This window comes from Narcine bancroftii, chromosome 2 (genome assembly GCF_036971445.1).
Source record: "Narcine bancroftii isolate sNarBan1 chromosome 2, sNarBan1.hap1, whole genome shotgun sequence".
Lineage (NCBI taxonomy): Eukaryota > Metazoa > Chordata > Chondrichthyes > Torpediniformes > Narcinidae > Narcine > Narcine bancroftii.
In genome coordinates, this window is record NC_091470.1 from 308690678 (window position 1) to 308710223 (window position 19546).

Sequence of the window (19546 nt, forward strand, 5' to 3'; positions counted from 1 at the left end):
GCAGATTCTTGGACTGAGCGGTTGGCACTGAAAAGAGATTGGAAGTGTTCTGACCATCAGTTGTGGATGGAGATCTCGTCGCTGAGGAGGACTTTGCCGTCTGAGCTGCGCAGCGGGCTTTGGAATTGGGGTGAGGGGCCGTACACAGCCTTTAGAGCCTCGTAAAAACCCCTGAAGTCGCCAATGTCCGCGCTGAGCTGGGTTCGTTTGGTGAGGCTAGTCCACCACTCATCTTGGATCTCCCAGAGTTTGCGCTGAAGATGGCTGCATGCGCGACGGAAGGCTTGTTTCATCCCTGGCTAGGACGGCTTTGTAAGGTGAGCCTGGTGGGCAGCTCGCTTCTTTGCCAGCAGCTCCTGGATTTCCTGGTTGTTTTCGTCGAACCAGTCCTTGTTTTTCCATGACTACCAGCCCCCCCACATCTCCATCGGGTACACAAAACTCAAAACGGTCAACCAGTTTACCTATCTCGGCTGCACCATTTCATCGGATGCAAGGATCGACAACGAGATAGACAACAGACTCGCCAAGGCAAATAGCGCCTTTGGAAGACTACACAAAAGAGTCTTTGAAAAACAACCAACTGAAAAACCTCACAAATATTAGCGTATACAGAGCCGTTGTCATACCCACGCTCCTGTTCGGCTCCGAATCATGGGTCCTCAACTGGCATCACCTACGGCTCCTAGAACGCTTCCACCAGCGTTGTCTCCGCTCCATCCTCAACATTCATTGGAGCGACTTCATCCCTAACATCGAAGAACTCGAGATGGCAGAGGCCGACAGCATCGAATCCATGCTGCTGAAGATCCAACTCCGCTGGGTAGGTCACGTCTCCAGAATGGAGGACCATCGCCTTCCCAAGATCGTGTTATATGGCGAGCTGTCCACTGGTCACCATGACAGAGGTGCACTAAAGAAGAGGTACAAGGACTGCCTAAAGAAATCTCTTGGTGCCTGCCACATTGACCACCGCCAGTGGGCTGATATCACCTCAAACCGTGCATCTTGGCGCCTCACAGTTCGGCGGGCAGCAACCTCCTTTGAAGAAGACCGCAGAGCCCACCTCACTGACAAAAGGCAAAGGAGGAAAAACCCAACACCCAACCCCAACCAACCAATTTTCCCCTGCAACCACTGCAACCGTGTCTGCCTGTCCCGCATCGGACTTGTCAGCCACAAACGAGCCTGCAGCTGACGTGGACATTTACCCCTCCATAAATCTTCATCTGCGAAGCCAAGCCAAAGAGAAAGATATATATATATTATATATATATGCGCCTTCCGTCGCGCATGCAGCCATCTTCAGCGCAAACTCCGGGAGATCCAAAATGAGTGGTGGACTAGCCTCGCCAAACGAACACAGCTCAGCGCGGACATTGGCGACTTCAGGGGTTTCTACGAGGCTCTAAAGGCAGTGTACGGCCCCTCACCCCAAGTCCAAAGCCCGCTGCGCAGCTCAGACGGCAAAGTCCTCCTCAGCGACAAGATCTCCATCCTCAACCGATGGTCAGAACACTTCCAATCTCTTTTCAGTACCAACCGCTCAGTCCAAGATTCCGCCCTGCTCCAGCTCCCTCAACAGCCCCTAAGGCTAGAGCTGGATGAGGTTCCCACCCTGGATGAGACATATAAGGCAATCGAACAACTGAAAAGTGGCAAAGCAGCAGGTATGGATGGAATCCCCCCAGAAGTCTGGAAGGCTGGCGGCAAAACTCTGCATGCCAAACTGCATGAGTTTTTCAAGCTTTGTTGGGACCAAGGTAAACTGCCTCAGGATCTTCGTGATGCCACCATCATCACCCTGTACAAAAACAAAGGCGAGAAATCAGACTGCTCAAACTACAGGGGAATCACGTTGCTCTCCATTGCAGGCAAAATCTTCGCTAGGATTCTACTAAATAGAATAATACCTAGTGTCGCTGAGAATATTCTCCCAGAATCACAGTGCGGCTTTCGCGCAAACAGAGGAACCACTGACATGGTCTTTGCCCTCAGGCAGCTCCAAGAAAAGTGCAGAGAACAAAACAAAGGACTCTACATCACCTTTGTTGACCTCACCAAAGCCTTCGACACCGTGAGCAGGAAAGGGCTTTGGCAAATACTAGAGCGCATCGGATGTCCCCCAAAGTTCCTCAACATGATTATCCAACTGCACGAAAACCAACAAGGTCGGGTCAGATACAGCAATGAGCTCTCTGAACCCTTCTCCATTAACAATGGCGTGAAGCAAGGCTGTGTTCTCGCACCAACCCTCTTTTCAATCTTCTTCAGCATGATGCTGAACCAAGCCATGAAAGACCCCAACAATGAAGACGCTGTTTACATCCGGTACCGCACGGATGGCAGTCTCTTCAATCTGAGGCGCCTGCAAGCTCACACCAAGACACAAGAGAAACTTGTCCGTGAACTACTCTTTGCAGATGATGCCGCTTTAGTTGCCCATTCAGAGCCAGCTCTTCAGCGCTTGACGTCCTGCTTTGCGGAAACTGCCAAAATGTTTGGCCTGGAAGTCAGCCTGAAGAAAACTGAGGTCCTCCATCAGCCAGCTCCCCACCATGACTACCAGCCCCCCCACATCTCCATCGGGCACACAAAACTCAAAACGGTCAACCAGTTTACCTATCTCGGCTGCACCATTTCATCAGATGCAAGGATCGACAATGAGATAGACAACAGACTCGCCAAGGCAAATAGCGCCTTTGGAAGACTACACAAAAGAGTCTGGAAAAACAACCAACTGAAAAACCTCACAAAGATAAGCGTATACAGAGCCGTTGTCATACCCACACTCCTGTTCGGCTCCGAATCATGGGTCCTCTACGGCACCACCTACGGCTCCTAGAACGCTTCCACCAGCGTTGTCTCCGCTCCATCCTCAACATCCATTGGAGCGCTCACACCCCTAACGTCGAGGTACTCGAGATGGCAGAGGTCGACAGCATCGAGTCCACGCTGCTGAAGATCCAGCTGCGCTGGATGGGTCACGTCTCCAGAATGGAGGACCATCGCCTTCCCAAGATCGTATTATATGGCGAGCTCTCCACTGGCCACCGTGACAGAGGTGCACCAAAGAAAAGGTACAAGGACTGCCTAAAGAAATCTCTTGGTGCCTGCCACATTGACCACCGCCAGTGGGCTGATAACGCCTCAAACCGTGCATCTTGGCGCCTCACAGTTTGGCGGGCAGCAGCCTCCTTTGAAGAAGACCGCAGAGCCCACCTCACTGACAAAAGGCAAAGGAGGAAAAACCCAACACCCAACCCCAACCAACCAATTTTCCCTTGCAACCGCTGCAATCGTGTCTGCCTGTCCCGCATCGGACTGGTCAGCCACAAACGAGCCTGCAGCTGACGTGGACTTTTTACCCCCTCCATAAATCTTCGTCCGCGAAGCCAAGCCAAAGAAAAGACATACACACATACATATAAATATATATATATATACACACACACACACACACACACACAAACAAAAATAAATAAATAAATAAATAAACATTTAAATAAATAGAGAGAGAGAGAGAGAGAGAGAGAGAGAGAGAGAGAGAGAGAGAGAGAGAGAGAGAGAGATAATATATATATATATATATATAAAATCTGTCCTGGTCTAACAATGATAATGTTAAAACCAAGAAAGTGCACCCAAGACTACTTTCTGGAATCTTTAGGAAATTCAGCACCTTCCCAAGGAATCTTACCAGGTGCATAATTGAAAGTATCACAGCCTGGTGTGGAATCTGCTCTGCACATGACCGCAAGAAACTGCAGAGATGTTCTTTTAAAATGATAAACTATCAATTGACCATTATAAACCTCATGTTAATAATCATTATGTTTGTTTCATCATTTCTATTTTTTATTCTTTTTATTTAAGTAACAGAAAATATGTTCTCTTTTTTTCAATCATTAGGCAAACACAAGTTAATCTTAAGGATTATGTTATTTAAATTGAATTCTCCATGTTTATTGAAATTTCTGCACATAACATTAAAACAAAAATGATCATTTATTTCCTTTGTTATTGTCATGCATTTTTTCAAACAATTACTGTTACACCCCCAGCAGCAATTGGGAGCCACACAAACAAATGGGTTAAATTTGACACAAAATTTATTAACAGACTAACAATAATAAAATTAACCCAATAAACTTAATACCCAAACACCAGCCTTAATGGCAACTCAATATAAACAGCAGATTATTATACAGTGTATGTGGCAAAAAAAAACCAGACCATTACAGTCCAGGCTGAAATGCACCCCCACCAAAAAAAATCACCAAAATTCCCCAAACCCCCCATTTCATTCACATCAAGTCTGTCAGTCAAGAAGGAACAGCTCACGGATCTGGTCTCTAGGCTTGGGATTTTTTGTTTCCTTGCTCACTGGTCTTTCAGTTTGAGGCTGTATCCAGATGACTATTGTCCCTATAGGCTTTCAACCCTGTCAGGGGAACACGAGACTGCCTTCAGGTTCGAATGTGGCAACAACCACCTTTACTTCCTTTTCCTGGGACTTTTCACAGTGACCCTCTTTAGGGTTAACAAGTGACCATCTGTAACACAGTCCTCTTCTTTGGACACCTTGTCTTGACTGTTCCTGTGACTCCTGTCACACGAAGTCCTCTTCTTGAAAGGGAGCGGGAGAGGCACTGGTCAGGCCCTCACACATTCTGTGTATCAGAGTTTCCCAAACTGCTGTCAGAACAACAGTCCTAGCATCCATGGAAAAAGTAGCTCAGTCTTCCTTTTCCCACTGAAATTACTGAGTGAACACACTGACATAGCTCCAGATGGCAGTACTAGCACCCGTGAACAAAGCAACTCAACGAGTGGCTTGCTGAAACTGCAGGCGAACACTCGTAATCAGACTGACTGACTGACTGCATGCAGTCCAAACCACTGACTAACCTCTTCAAAACCAGCATGCTGGGATTTTTAAACTGCCCAGCATTGCCTCCAGCTCTCCCCATTGGTGGAGAGGTTAACAGGTGCAGGCTCACTATCTTACCAGCCCTTGGACTTCCGGCACATGATTTCCATGCTTTGACAGCTGTCAAAGTCCCCTAGTGGTAGCCCAGCACCACTACAGCTCCTAGCAACTGTCAAATCCCCTGCAGTAGGTTCAGTCCTTTCCTCAGTCAAATATAAAATTGTCCAAGGTCCATAACAATTATTGTTAAAAAATAGTCCTCCAGTGCATCTTGAAGATGTAGAAGGTGTAGATGAATTCACATTCTCAGATCTTACTCTGAGAAACTACTAATCATCAAAACTAAATTAATTGATCTTTTGGCTGAGTACATATTTCAGGATCATGATGTCATAATATTGTCTATATTGGAATAGGCAATGCTTTTCAAAGTAATGGAACTTTTGACATTCGCCAGAATTGTGTTAAATCTCAATTTCCCTTTAACAAAAACGTGCACCAGTTTGAGAGGCACTAATTTTCATGGGTGTGAATGAGCACATAAAATTCCACAAACATTAAACAAAATGAACAACTAGTTTATCTGTTGACGTTGAAGGGAGTCAAAGAAAGAATATATGCTGATGGAACTCTCAGACAATGAGGAAATGTTTCTGGTTTGTTGCATGCCCTATGCACTCAAATTTGAACCAAAAACTTAGAGCCCAGAAAGGTAGGTTTCACCAGTTGAGCTCAGCCAACACTTCAAATTAACAAAATAGAAATTTTATGGATCATCTATGTTTAGTAAATTTGCATCCAGTGTTATAAAAGACAAAGAACTTTGGGAACCTTCTCCAAGGGAAATTATACTAACATCGTTGGTTGAAGACTTTCTCAGAACCTTTTTGATCCAAAGAGCAATGCTAGTTTCTCTTTTAACTGATGCTGATTGCGTTTCCAGAATTTTCTGTTTTAATTCTGCCAAAATAAATTGTCTTAATGCTGAAGGGGGGAAAAAAAATGTTAATCCAATTGTTTGAACTTGATTTTAAGTTCGATTCTGGAGATGAAAAAAACTTTGATGAGAAAAAATATTACTACCTCCTGGCCATCTTCTGCCTCCCCAATAATAAACTAGTTATAATCTCCCCACAATCAAATACAACTTTTGAAGTTAAAGAAAAATTATCATCAATAGTCTCCTGATACACATTTGAAACTGAAGATTATGCTATACCTACAGACCAGGTTTGTGTTTCATTCTATGGGTTTGAAAGATGCACATGATTATCAAAGCATGCATCACAATTAACATTCCGAAAATACCACACTTCAATTTTCTACAGCCTATAAATATTGGCCGGCAAAGAAAACATTTGGCTGGAAATAAATTGTGTTTTTCTCTCCCAAAGGCATGGCTGCTCTCAGATATGATTCTCTGCATCGCATCCAAGTTTTACATGAAACACATACCAGTAATTACTGACCTACATATTGACCACCAAATGCATCATATTTATAAATTGCTAAAGCTATTAAGCTATTATTTTAAGTTAACTTTCAGATTCAAGTTTCAATTTATTGTCATTGTAATAAAAGTGTCCTATTACATTAAGTTGTTTTTGTCTGCTGGAAGGCAGACAGATTCACCATCAGCAGAAATTGCCCTAAGTGCCTCTTACAGTCAGAGAAAAAGAAACAGAGGAGAGTTCCCCTAGAATCACCAAGTGTCCATAGATTCACCTCCAGCACTTTTGCAGCCTCCACAGCCACATTGACTGTAATGGTCTGTTTTTTTTTGCCACACAGTCCAAACCATTGGCAACTTGAGATCCAGATCGAAACCACCAACACACTTTCAGCACTTTTGGCACCCCCTTGCATCTCAGTTCCGATACCTGGTACCCCTTCAGCCAGTCTCCAGCAGTCCGCAGCCCGGCAAGAATCTGCCGACAGCAGTCTCCATCAGCCCCCAGCCCCCTTGGGTTCCTCTCCTCAAGTCGCCAGCAGTCCGCCAAATGCATGGGTCTTTCAGCTGCAGAGCCCCCTCACTGGTCTGCCACCGTGATCACTGCCCCATGGGTCATCTCTTCTGCTTCTCCTCCTCTGGTGTCCTCCACTTCCCTAGCTGCTGCCAATCATAGATGCCACCATCTTGGGGGCAGACCCTACGGTCACAGGATTTTTAATAAAACTACCTTTGGCTCCTTTAACAGGCTGTTCAAAGCCTGTGCGGAGCTGATGGCAGTTGACTGGGTGGTTGGACTCCTCGCTCCCCGTAGATCCGCACCAGTGGCAGCACTGCTGTTAGAGCGGCTCCAGCAGTGCCGCCATTTCATGACTATTTATGGTAATTTAAATAACTTTTCCATGCATTTATTTGCAGGCTACCTGGCAACAGCAGGCAAACTGAACTTGTCACTGCATCTCAGTCCACACGAGAACAGTTTAAGCTGCAACTCTAAACTCTATGGACCTGCCTGTTAAAATTCCTTCAGGTTTTGAGATTGGACATTCTTATCATTAAAATGTAACTGGGTGCTGACAAATATTTATCCTTCTTTAAAACAAGAAATAAAATATCGAATGGAAATTTGACTGACTATTTAAAAGTCAAAAGTATTCAGTTTTTTTTGATTTGCATTCTTCCTTGACTATGTCAGGATAACCCCTTCCACCTCATGTGCTTTTCTGTTTCTTCACTGAATTAGTGAGTTTGAACTTAAGAAATAACATGCAATAGTCAGAGCTATGTGAATTTATTCTGAAAGATCTGCAGTATCATCAATGGGAATAGATCAACTGAACCACACAACATGCTGCCCTTGTTTGATATAAACTGATAGAATTTGCTTCATAATTCTATACTCTGTAATTTGCACCCTTCTATTTTAGATGGCTTATGAATGTGAGAGCAGTGCAAATGAGTAATATCCTCCTTTCTGACCTGCACAGGGGCTTAATCCCTTCCTCTCTTCCTGTACATTCATGATTGTGTAGCCAAGTTTGGCTCCAATGAGATCTGCAAATTCACCAACAAAACCACTGTGTTTGGACAAATAACTAGAAATGATGAGTCAGAATATGGGATGGGGTTGAGAATATAGTTGGACTGTGCCAGAACAACAACAATCTTGCTCTCAACTGCACCAAGGAGTTTATTGTTGGTTTTTAGAAAGTGAATATCAAGGTAAAATCTACCTTTCTGCATTTCTGGGATGGAGATGGAGAGATTTAGTAATTCTGGGAATACTTTAGCATTGATGGGAGTCCATATTTCGAGGCAACCATCAAGAAAGCACCCCAATGCTATACTTTTTAGAAGTCTGAAGTGATGTCGCAGGTCATTGGATACCCTCTCAAAGTTCCTCAAGTGCACTGTGGAAAGTACACTGACTGGTTGTACCAGAGCCTCATTTGGTAATTTGAGTGCCCAAGAATAAAGAAGGTTATAGAAGATAGTGAACATGACCAAGTCTATCATAGGCCCTGACTTCCAATCCTCTGAAGACATCTATTTGAGCAAATGCCAACTCCCAAGCTCTCTATTTGTCCCTGGACCACCTGGATGCCAAAGATATGCATGTTAGACAAATGTTCTTATACTACAGCTCTGTCTTCATTATCATAGTCTCCAGAAAACTCATTCCCAAACTTCAGGATCAAGGCCTCAGTGTCCCCCTCTGCAACTGGATCTTTGACATCCTACCAGAATAAGTGAAGGTGAGTAAAAACTTCTCCTTGCTCACACATGAGGATGTGTACTCCGTACACTTCTATAGACCATTTAAATCTACAACTATACAACTGAATACCATACCCATTGTCTCTTCAAATTTGCTGACACCACCACAGTAGTGGGCCAGGTATCAGATAATGACCAGAAGGAACACAGGAAAGAGATTGAAAGTCTTGTGACATGGTGCCAAGATAACAATAATACTAAGGAGATAATCACTGACTTCAGAAGAGATGGCAGAGTCCACACCACTGTCCACATTAAAGGTAATGAAGTCAAAAGAATGTAAGCTTCAAGTTCTTAGGAATAAAGATCTCCAATGACTTGACCTGGGTCAAGCGCATAGATGTGACAATCAAGAAAGTGTACCAAACGCTCAATTTTCTTAAAAAACTAAGGTACTTTGGCAAGCCCCACTGTCCCTCAAATAATTCTACAGGTGCACCATCAAAAGTATACTTATTGGATGCATCACAAAGTGGCATAGGAACCAGTCTGTTCAAAATTAGAAGGAACTACAGAAGGTAATGAATACAGATCAAAACATAATGAAAACTTTGCTCCCTTCCAGAGACTCCATCTACATCTTCCATTGACTCAGAAAGGCAGGCAACATACTGAATGACCCATCTCACCCCGGACACATTGTGGAAAAAGATTCAAGAGTGTGAAAATCTTCACCAATAGGCTTAAAGAGTTTCTACGCTGCAGCCATGATGGTCCTGAGTGTACCCCGTAAAAGAGCCATAATGCAGCCCTTGCTTGCTGCTGAATGACCTTCCTTTTCATTGTTAGTATATAATCTATAAATTGTGCTCTTTACACGGTTGTCGGTAATGCTAGAGATGACTTGTTGGACTGCTCACAGAAGAACACCTCACTGTACCATGTATTTTGTGACAAATAAACTTGTGCAAACAAATTGGCCATGAACTTTCTCCATTTCACTCTTTGGATACAGACTTACCTGCAAGAAGCAGTCTCCCAGTCAACTTTTGCAAAATCCTGACTAATGACATTGAAATCAGCCTTCCCTAGTCCAGGGCCTTAATTTTTGGTGTGAATTTATCCTCTTTTACAACTACCTTTAAATGCAGAATAATGCCCACCATCTTCAAAATGTTCTCCCATTGAGATCTCACCCCAGTATACACTAATATTCGGTCCACTATTCCTTCTCTTGAGGGATTATGAACTCTGGAAATTCTCTTGGATACAGATAATAACATAATGAAAAATTTTCTCCCTTCCAGAGACTCCATCTACATCTCCTGTTGACTTAAAAATTCCACTCCCCTCCAGCTTTTCACGCAAATGCAATCTCAGTTAATATGGGGGAAGTTGAAATCCTTGACTACTATCGTCCTATTATTCCTCCACTTGTCTGTGATTTTGCCACATATCTACTCCACCATCTATCTGTAGCATACATTTGCCCTGAAGCTTTACCCACACGAGTTCATTTTAACAGCCTTCTAGTATATTCTCCTTCATTACTGCAGTAATGGACTCCTTAATCAATATTGCAATGCCACTTCCTATTTTACATCCTTCTATTCCTACTTCTGAAATAGATTTATAAAATTAGCTACCTACTGGTCATTTGGAATCACACATTTTATCAATGTAAATGAAGTATAATACTGCTTTTTTCTCAACCAGAAAATAGATGGTTTCAACTGTTAATTTTTCACATGATTGATGAAATGCAATGTATCAACATTTAGAATTTTTATTCCAGATTTTCTTAAAATGCAAGCATTAAATCTTTCTCAATCAAGAATTTTATCTTTCATTTCTTCTTCCTTTAAAAGTGTATTTTAAATTTTAATTTTAGACACACAGCATGGCAACAGGCCATTTCAGCCCACGAGTCTGTGCCAACCAATTAACTGGTACATTTCGAACGGTGGGAGGAAATGAGAGCCCCTGGGGAAAACCCGCACAGGCACGGAGAGAACGTACAAACTCCTTACAGACAGCGCAAGATTCGAACCCCAGTCGTAATTACTGGCGCTGTAAAGGTATTGCACTAACTGCTATATGAACCATGCTGCCCCAATGTTGTGAATTTATCCTCTCCATCCTTTAACATCCAATCCTGGCATTCCTTTTTATTTTGAGGTACTGCTAAATATTTTATTCTTAGTTTTAGTGATTTGCCTTTCTCATGAAAGAGAAATGATTTCAGCATTTTCCCATTTTAAAAATCATATTTCACCCATTTAAAAAATATGAAAATATAGGCAGAAGCTTATGTTTCAAAGCTTCACTTTCTGAATTGCCAAGCTGTTTTAAATTCAAGATCTTCAGGTAATTGCAATTTTTTTTCCAAAAGGTTTGCTTCTTGAAAAAACTTCAAGCTGAACACAAAGATAATTTCAGATTTGGTGCATTACATAGGAAGTTTGAGAAAAATTAAATAAAATTTAATGAATTTAGTATGCTTAATCGTCTTGTGGTGGGCCTTCGCAGTCCTCCATGGGGATTCACAAAATGAAGGACGAACGTGACAATCCAGCATGAGGCCCGCAGCATTGTCCTCCAATTGGCCATAAGCAAAAGAGCTTAACCGGCCTATCAGCGAAAGCAGATCACAAGCACACCAATCAGTGCTGAGAGTGTTTTGACCACGCCCTTCATCTTGAGAATAAAAGCAGGGTTATGAGCCCAATAAAGCGGAGAGTGTTAACTACACTCAACTGGGGTTCGTGTCATTCTTTCTGGGAACAGCGTGTTCTTTCCGAGCTAACCTGCATACAGCTATAACCTCTCCTGCGCTATAGGCTCCACAGAGATATAGCTTGTGCAGCTAGCTGCAGTATAAAGATACTGACACATTGCATTATTTCAACTGACCCAAAAATGTTTTGCCACTGATTTTTGTTTGCATTCAGCATCTGATGACTCTCGTATCAGTGTCCAACAATAGTCAGCCAGCATTGATGGATTCCAGTTGCCCAGATATCACTTTTCCATGGTCATAATGTCCTGATGAAACCCTTCTCTATGTTCGTCACTTCACCAAGATCAACAGGGAAGAAGTCCAAATGCAAATGCAGAAATGAATTTTCAATTACATGTTGGACTGTGATTTTTTTTTAATGCTTGATGAGGACTTAAAATAATGAGAGGAAATTTTAAAAAAATGGGTTACATCTAAAAAAACACCTTGCGATAGAAAAATTTAAAGGTGATATTTGTGATCATTCATAAAATACACCTAATAGTGGTCAGAAGGCAAACTCTTCATTGTCCATTTTTATTTGTGATCTTGATTGTGCAAAGTAAACACAGAACTGAATGTGATCATATTTATAACATGTTGTCACATCAATAACAGTTGAAAAAAATTCATGTACTGTGGGGAAGTAACAAGTTATTACTGCGGAGAAGCCCAATGATCTTTGTCCTTTCAGCTGAATGGGACATTTGTGTTACTGATTTACTATATATAGAACTTGATACATCAGAACCATGTACAATTATAACAGCATTCAGGAAATAAAATATCTCATATCAGGCACTGCATTTCTTTCCAGTCAGGAAACAGAATATGAATTTCAGTTATTTTAATAAGAGAATTACATTAAGATGAATCACTAAATGCAAACCCTTGCCTCTAAGCAAAAACTGAAAAGGGAGAGCAGATGAATACTTCAATGAATCAGAATTTGTTATCATGAGTAAGTCACAAAATTCCGAGTTTTGCAGCATCACAGTTGCACACATTCATATTATGAACAACCTTACAACAATAATACAAAAAAACAATTAAAATAATAGGACACGAAAAGTAAGGCAGTGTCTTTGGTTCATTGATCATTCAGGAATATGATGGCAGCGGGTAAGAAGCTGACCCTAAGCCACTGAGCATCTTTTCATGCTACTTCAGTGTTCTTTCATTTTGGTACAGATTATTAGGAGACACCTTTAAATGTCAAACTACCACTTACGTTGTTCAAAAACTGTAACCTCCTCTAATCAATACAGTTTTTGTAAAAATAACTTGCTTGATTTCCAAATGCTAGAGAAAACATTGTTATGTGAAAGTGATAATTGATGTAGTCAAATTATATTACCTTTTTAAGATGTCAACGATATCAACATTTATCAGAAATGAGACTGGCAAGTGCAGACATCCTGAGATGTTTTCCCACAAACTAAGTTTTGTTGTTGGACCATTGCCTGCTGTGAGGTACTAATTGAAGGGTATGTGGTGGAGATATCCAATGCAGAAGCAACAATGGTCGCAGTGCTGCTGTGGAGCCAAAAAGACTCTTGATTCTTTGTTTCAAAGAAAAGAAGTACTTTATGATGGTGGTCTCCATTAAGGAGCTTTGGCTGGCCTCTCTGTAAGCCAGCCTTTCCCAAGTGCAACCAACCCAGCTTCTGTTTCTACCTTTCTGATTGTCTCAAAGCAAATCAAAGTCAATTTCTCTAATCAAAGCATATTTTGGAGCAGGAATCATTTTCAAATTAAGTACTTTTCTGTTCTGCCATTTATGCACAAGCATGACGATTTATTTTCATCGATTGTAAGCTGTTTTAACATATTTCATTTAAACCATTTTACTTTCTGCAATAGCCCTATTATCTACCACTTGAAATTTATTCCATTGACTATCTTTAAAAAGACAGATTTTTTTCATGCAAAATTAAATTCAATATTTCAAACATTTCTCTAACTTTCTCAGATTCCTCAGAAATTATCAGAGCCAATACCAAAAAAAAGTTTATGAAGTAAAAAAAATTCACCATTGTGCAAGATCTTCCATGAAGGTACAGATGAACACACTACCAATCTCTAGCTCTGGAAATAAGCCTAATGGCCTCATAAATCTCAAATAAAATTAAAAGACCTACACTTTGGTTGATATCATAATTTTGGAATTATTAATGAACATATTGTTACATTTCTACATCCATTCAGTAATGAACAGTTGCAGAAATATTAAATTTATAACTTTTCTGCAGTCTCATTCTGTTTTAGCCACAATCCAAGTATAGAATTCAAACTATTCACATACTTTGGATTTGCGTAACCTTGTAATAAACCAAATAAATCTAAATTCAAGAATGAAGTTAAAAGTTAAAAGGAAACCAAGAGTACTTGTTCAATTATCTCCATAAACCACAAATAAATCATAAAAGCCTGGAATTATTATACCTGTTCCTTTGTTGTTAAATTAGGTAATGCAACTTGCTCCAGTAAGAACTACATCAGGACCAAAGATGTTTCATTGCACAAAAGATCAAAATTTAAATGTTAAATGAATTGATATTTACCTTTGCTCTTTCTGCAATGTTGATTTTCTTGTGCAAATTTAATCAGCTTAACAACAGTGGAGAGGTCAGAAGAGATTATGGCTTTGTTCCCCATTTATCAGCCATTGGAATGAATCACCCATCCACCCACAGAGGTTCTGTGGTTAGTAAGGGATTGCTTAAGGTAGTATGTGGGGGGCAAAGAAAAAGTTTGAAAACCACTGTTTTAATAGTACTAATTGACTTGCTATGTTTTGTGCACAGTTTCATAACTTCAAAGGAAATGGACCAATAACAATTTTTCTTAAGCAAAATATTTCAGTAACAATTGGGTCTCAGCCTTTTTCCCCCACTCACCTTAAGTAATTCCTTATTAATCACAGAGCACCTTTGTCATAGGGATTATTTAAGATGGTATGTGAGTGGAAAGAAAATGTTTGAAAACCACTGCTCTATAAAGTATATTATTTGACCTGCTGAGGTTCTCCAGCATTGTGTTTTTAATGATATTATGTACCGCTAAAAACATTGGCAAAAAGGAACAGTTTGGATCAGCTAAATGTGGCTCACAACCTGTCAAGTAAATTCTGTTTTTACAAGGATCATTGTGCAGAATATAGATGTGGCCCTGCCCCACCTCAAACAACTGAGAGTCCAGTCTGATGCAATGTATTGAAACAATAACTCAGATCTTTCCTTCAGCATGCATGGTTCAGTAAGGGAGTTCAGATATTGAACATTAGCATTTATACAGGTGATTTTGATGGGACATGGCCTACTCTGGCCCACCAGTGTCAATATTTGCTTTTGACAACATATTTGACAAGTGCAGATATATATTTATATATATATAGAGAGAGAGAGAGAGAGAGAGAGAGAGAGAGAGAGAGAGAGAGAGAGAGAGAGAGAGAGAGAGGTGATGAAATACACACACCGGTTCATATTCATTTCAAACTTCATTTCAGTAGATTATTTCCAGTAGAAATTATTAATGGTGTTTGAAAAACATATTTTAGGCTGCACAGCAACAACCATGTTGCAGGGTATATAAAGCAATCAGAAAAAAAAACAAGATTACTTCTTAGATACATAAATAATTGTATAGCAACAATACAAGATTTGATTAGGGATCAAAACTAAAAGTGTAGACCACATTTTGTTGTGGATAATTAGTGAGGAATATTCTGGCCCTGCCTCGCATATCCCAGCATTAGGTACTCTTTTTGTTCATTTGAAGTGGGTGGGGAAATGTTACATCACCAGAACACAAAAGGCATCAAAATAGTTAAAAAAAAAGTTTTCTTTGCTTTCTACTCATCTTCTCAGGAGTGGAAAATAACGACTCACAGTCAGAACACAATTCCCTTTCCAAAATTATTCATTGTGTTTGAAAACTGCTTTCCATCTACAAACGAGCTAACCATGGGATGCAGGGAGATGCACTTTATGAAGGCTTTTGTTTGGTACAGTGCAAATTAAGTGTTGCATTCTCAAATTTGGTTTATTCTATCTGAAAACTGGAGAATTTTATGCTTTTATTTTTTTCCCCCTAAATTGAAGTATTTTTCTTTTCTAATCAGTTACCCCTTTCAAATATTCTCCTTCCAGTTTGGCAGTAGATGCAGAGTGTAGTACATTAACCTCAAATGTTGAATATCATTCCGACACCAGCATGCAAAAAAATTGACATAGAATGAATGCTTCTCTGAACACCAGCTCTGTCTGTGGGTTTAACCTGAACTCTCAGGAGCCAACTGTTTCAATTCTCGACACCATTCCCACACAGGCATGTTGGTCCTCAGCCTGATCCATTGCCAGGGTGAGGCCAAACCTAAACCTAAGGAACTAAGCATCATATTCTTCCTAGTCGACTTAAATCCAAGAGCATGATTTTTTTTCTTTGAATTTAAGGTAACCGCACCTCTATCTGGTTTCACTACTTTCATCTCTTTACCTAGTGCTGCTTTTACTTTTCTAACCCCAACCCCCATGGTCAGTGATCTCACCCTCTACCCATCTCTTCATCTCTCACCTTCTGTCCAATACCTCTCAATCTGCCCCAGTTCCCTTCCCTTCATATACTTCTTACCTTTATTCCCTCTTACTTTAGTATTGATAAAGGGACTCAACCCAAAATGTTGGCTGACCATTTCTCCCTATGAATGCTGCCTGACACAGCACCCAGTTCCTCGATCTTCTCGTTGTTTGCTCAAGATTCTAGCATCTGTAGTTTTGTGTTGCTTTAAACACAAAATGTGCTCAGTACTGTACTTTTATAGCACCACCCAATGACAAAAAGTGATACTGCAGAATCAGAATTTATCGTCATGAAATTTGGTGTCTTGTGGCAGCATCACAGGGCAAATATTCATATTATAACCACCTTACGACATGACTATTAATAAAATAAAACTGCACAAAAAGTAAGGCAGTGTCTTCGGTTCACTGATCATTCAGGAATCTGATGGCAGTGGGGAATAAGCTGTCCTTGTGCTCATCTTGATGCATTTCCCAACTCCAAAATTCTGTGGTGTTCTTTTGTCCATGTTCTCAGACTTTAACTGCTCCCATCACTCATTGGCCAGACAACCTTGTTTACAGCTCATCCCCATGGTGATCTAGGTTTTATTGTTCAGAGACACCCTCTTCCCTACAGCTCATCAAGCTTCTTTTCTCCCCTTTCCAGTTCTGAAACTTTGGCTTGATGTGAAAGTGACATCTTGACTATTCCAGCCAAATCACAAAAATGCTGGAGGAACTCAGCGTCCTAGGAGGTAAAGATATACAACCCACAGTTCAGGCCTGATCCCTTCTTCAAGGTGTATGATTATTCCAGCATTTTCTTTTGGAGGAGTAGGCTGATGGACCTTACGTACTTGCTCAATCATTCAATACACCATTCCTGATCTTCTATTTCAGCAACAACTTCTCTTCAATAACTCATTGCACTTAATAACTAAAAATCTTTCATTTTCTTTTTTTAAAATATGCTCAGCAATTCAGCTTCCTGCTTGGTGGGAAATTCCAAAGATTTAGCCTCTAGATTATGACATTTCCACCCCCCCCCCCCCCCACCCCTCCACCACCACCACCAAAATTGCTAACAGAATAGCCAACCCTTGGTTTCAAAACTTTTTAGGGATGAGAATATTGATCTTGTTAATATCCTGTCAAACATTGAAAAAAAAATTGTGTCAATGCAATTACTTCTCAACTCAGGAGTGTAGGCCCAGTCTGCTTAATTGCTCCTTGCTTGTCAAACCTTCAATCCCAAGAATTAATTGGTTGGTTTCTCCATTGTAAACTTTTATTCTGTGAACAAGGAGACAAATCCTGTGCACAATATTCCTGATGAAGTCTCATTGGGTTCTTGTACAATTGACAAGGTTGGATAGATTTGTAGAAAATAGGGGAATTAAGAGATGGGAGCTCAGTGGAGATGAACTTATCATCAGATCTGCAATGATCTCATTAAATGGCAGAGCGGGCTCCAAGAGCTGGATAGCCGACTCTTGCTCCTATTTGTTGTTAATTGGATCCAGGTATCTGTAAACTTTGACTTCCTATTTGTTTGACTGAAAAGGGATAACATTGTTTTAAAATGTATCCAGTTTTGGAAGATAACAACCGGTGAATCCATAATTAAATCACAGATGGCAGTTTAGCAGAAAAGAAATAAATTATTTCTATTATTTTTTATACTTGTGATAATTTCTTTCATTAATTCTGAACATGTTCTTCACTCTTTCTGAGGTTTTCTGTGTTAATTTAATTTGGTATCATGTACAGCAATCATAATATGCATTGTAGGTGGTTGGTGATGAGGCTCAAACGTATCAAAATAAAACATTCATTGGATACTTAAGGTAGAAAGTAATAAGAACCTCTTCGTGACAGAGGAGCAGGAGGTGAAGCCATCATATTGAATTGACAGATGGAGGGCAATGGAACACATCCTCAGCCCAGTTGAGAGACAGGAAGAGTTCTGCTGTAGATTAACTCAGGTGCCAAACCTGGCAAAGAGTAAAAAGTAATTAATCCCAGAGGGATTGAGTCACTTTAAGATTAGAGCAGTTTCAGGGTCAGTGCCAGAACTAGTATTAGAGGAAGGCATTAGGACACATTCCGACAGTCGTAAACACGCTCAGTAGGAATGGGGAGGGTGCTACCGGCCGAGCAGACATCTTCTGTCCCTCTGACACAGCAGCCGAAAGCACTGTTTTTGTTGCGTGGAGAGTCATTAGTGTGCGTCAAGCTGGACACACGCTTGTGATGGGGGCAGGGGTGGGTCTGATGGTAAACAATGACTGCGAGCATATGGGAGCACAGCACCTCGCAAGGGGGGCATTCCACACAAGTGTATGTGGGCACAGGATCTCACAAGATGGGCCCATGCTAGCGAATGCCCCCCCCTTGGCACCAACTGTGATAAATTTGCTTTCTTACGAGTAGAGATAATTATTTTCCTCATTTTTCATTCCTCACTGAGTCGGAGTTCTGCTGTCAACATAATTGGCATAAATCTGCTTAAATCTCTATTAAACCTCACAATAGTTTCAAGTGTGGAAGTGACTCAATCGCAATTTACAATAAAGAGGAAGAGAGAATGATCCCACATAGTTTTAATCTCTATCATGCATATCTTTCTACACATTGTATGAGACAACAAAATCCAAAGTGTAACTGCAGAAGATACTTTACCTGTTGCGCTATTGTTAACAAGGAACAGAACTCAGGAAAAAGTCATACAGTCCATTTGATGTGCCAAATACGATGTCCAAGTCAAATGAAATTCTTCTGCTTGCACCCAATAAATATTCCTCCATCCCCTTCATTCACCCCTTTTACTCTTTCCTCCCACAAAATTGACCATTCAGCATCACAGGATAAAAATGGTGTTTTTACTATTCATTCTTGACCAATCTTAACTGAGACACTGCAGACATTCACACTTGCAAGGACCGTTCTACCTCATGACATCATTGCACATCGAGCAATGGCGGATCACAGGATAAGAATGGCGTTTTTACTATTCATTCTTGACCAATCTTAACTGAGACACTGCAGACATTCACACTTGCAAGGACCGTTCTACCTCATGACATCATTGCACATCGAGCAATGGTGGACCTGCCCCAAATCCTGATCAATGTATTATGATCTTATAACATAATTAAGCTTTATGTACAACACAGTATGAGCCCTTCAGCTCCTGTTGTTGTGCTGACCTATATAAGCCTTTATAAGGGACCATGGGAAAGTGCTAGCAATATCGCACAATTTAGACAGCATGGGAAAGTTGGTAGCGCTGTAGCGCACAATATTGAAATATCATGGGAAAAATCAATGCCGGACCTGACCTCCCAGAATGCTGTGGGGCAGAGAAAGGACTGTATGCATAGTTGCATGTACAGAGCACTCGTGTAGGGGTTTCTCTGCTGCACGGCATTCTGGGAAATCAGGTCCGCTATCACACTTTCACACCGTCTTTATAAATTGTGCATTATTGTGCTACCAACTTTCCTACACTGTCTAAAATTGTCCGCTATTTCTATTTATTTCCTCTCCCCCGCTGCAACTTTCCCACAGCAAAGTTTATACCTACATTTTAATCTTTTTTTCCT

At 40.9% G+C, this 19546-nt stretch overlaps 1 protein-coding gene and 1 long non-coding RNA gene across 6 annotated transcripts in view; one reads left to right on the forward strand and one right to left on the reverse strand.

Annotated features, from left to right (window-relative positions):
- The window catches only part of LOC138755505 (uncharacterized), a 10977-nt gene extending 3469 nt beyond the window's left edge, over positions 1-7508 (forward strand). The window contains exon 2 of the long non-coding RNA XR_011352342.1: positions 7302-7508. This is a non-coding gene — a long non-coding RNA (uncharacterized lncRNA). The remainder of the gene's footprint in view (positions 1-7301) is intronic.
- dtna (dystrobrevin, alpha) overlaps positions 1-19546 on the reverse strand; it is a 438543-nt gene that overhangs the window by 268285 nt on the left and 150712 nt on the right. The window lies entirely within an intron of this gene.